Here is a 1905-nt window from a genome sequence, read left to right as displayed (position 1 = left end):
GTGGTATGCAGGATCTTTGTGGCCCTGTGTGGGATCTTTAATTGCAGCATGTGGGCTCTAGTTCCCTGACCAGGGATTGAACCTGGGCCTCCTGCAGTGGGAGTGCAGAGTCTTAGCCACTGGACCAGCAAGGAAGTCCCTATCAAGGGCACTTTTTAGCTAAGAAGTTCTCCTTAGTTTTGTAATTTTAACTGAATTTTGGTTGAACCTTAAGAAACGTTAACCACACATGTGTAATAACTGTTCTGCTACAAAATTTATGTCACATTTCCCACGTTCCTCTTGCCTCTATGAAAATTACTGAAGGTCTTCTTTTATCATCAAAGAGATGTATGCCATGGCATATGGTAAGTACATATGAAAACTGTTTATCATCACTTAGTAAGTTACACAAGATTCCAGTTCAAGTTGATAGACAAAACATAAACTAGATTTAAAGTGCTGTATTAAAAAACGAAAACACCCTTTGCATTTTGGGGTAATTAACACGTAGAGACCTAAGCATGTAGCCTTATTCAGAGAACGACAGCTGCTCAAATTTATGCTTAAGGCATTTTTATCCATACCTAACCAGAGGTTTCAGAGATGATAACACCAGTCAGGTATTCTGAATTCTTTCATGTTAAATAGGAACATCTTCTCAGTAGTACCCTGAAAGTCACATCTCATTTATCTTCCTTCTTAAGAACTGCATAGGTTTATTTTAAATAGTTTAAACACCTGTAAAAAACGACAGTCGGCTAAAAGTAGAGGTACTCTGGTTAATGCTCAAAATGATGTGGCCAGAGGAAAAGCCAGCATTATCAAATATGAATGCAAGCCTTACCAACACAAATTGAACCTTTCTTTTTTCAATAAAAAGCTAGTCCAATAAAGGTCTCATTCTATAAAGATTTCTTGTTTCCAAATCACAGTGAAAGGAACTTGAGTAATTTACCAATTTTGTTTTCTACCATGTGTCTTAAAGATACCTCACTAAAAACTGGTACCTGATACAACAGAATGACATATGCAGAATGTAATATTGTAGTACAGGACTGAGGTTGATTGTTACAGACATATTTCCACTCTGATTATTAAATGGTTACATCCTAATTATTTATAGAGTTGTCATTGGTTTTTTGTTTTGTTTTGTTTTTTCCTGGCTTGGCAGCTCGGCATGCGGAATCTTAGTTCCCTGACCAGGGATAGAACCTGTGCCCCCTGCGGTGGAAGCATGGAGTCTTAACCACTGGACCTCCAGGGAAGTCCCCCTAAATATTTATATAGAACATTGGTCCAATAACAAAGACAGAGAACAGCAGCTAGAACTTTATCGCATTCAATGTTCAGAGATAAAAGGGTTAACCATTCTTTCCATTATTTTCTGCAGGTAACTCCTTTTTTTTTTCTTATTTAAATCTGATGGCAACTGAATTTTGGCATTTTTCTGAGCTACTGTCCGAAGAGGGTGCTGAAGGCCATCACAATACAGCATGTTGCAACATAAGTCGTCTTCTCTTCACCAATTCTGGCACACTTCCAAAATATACCCAACAACCCAGTTTTACTTCTGTCCAGGAGACTGGGTGCCAAGGATCAGATATAAGTACAGGTACATGTAAGCAGCAAGATTACAGTCAACAGACTCTGAAAATTGAAAATGGCAGACATAGGGAGGCGGGCGAAGCCTCAGCCACATCCTTCCACTGCTTCTTAATGCTCTATTTCTCTTGCATGGGCTTTTTCGACTTAAAGGAAGACACACCACATAAGAGTTGTGAGTTTAAATTCTCTTCGAGGGGCTTCCCTGATGGCGCAGTGGTTAAGAATCCGCCTGCCGATGCAGGGGACGCGGGTTCGTGCCCCGGCCCGGGAAGATCCCACATGCAGTGGAGCGGCTGGGCCCGTGAGCCATGGCCGCTG

General features: G+C 40.7%; 1 pseudogene; it reads right to left on the bottom strand.

The window, feature by feature from the left end:
• Nucleotides 1–1434: 1434 nt before the first annotated feature.
• LOC102995541 (protein kish-A-like) lies at nt 1435–1653 on the bottom strand (annotated as a pseudogene).
• Between the last annotated feature and the right edge of the window lie 252 nt (nt 1654–1905).

The sequence above is a fragment of the Physeter macrocephalus genome, chromosome 2 (assembly GCF_002837175.3).
Source record: "Physeter macrocephalus isolate SW-GA chromosome 2, ASM283717v5, whole genome shotgun sequence".
Taxonomy (NCBI): domain Eukaryota; kingdom Metazoa; phylum Chordata; class Mammalia; order Artiodactyla; family Physeteridae; genus Physeter; species Physeter macrocephalus.
This window is presented reverse-complemented; position numbering and strand designations above follow the sequence as displayed.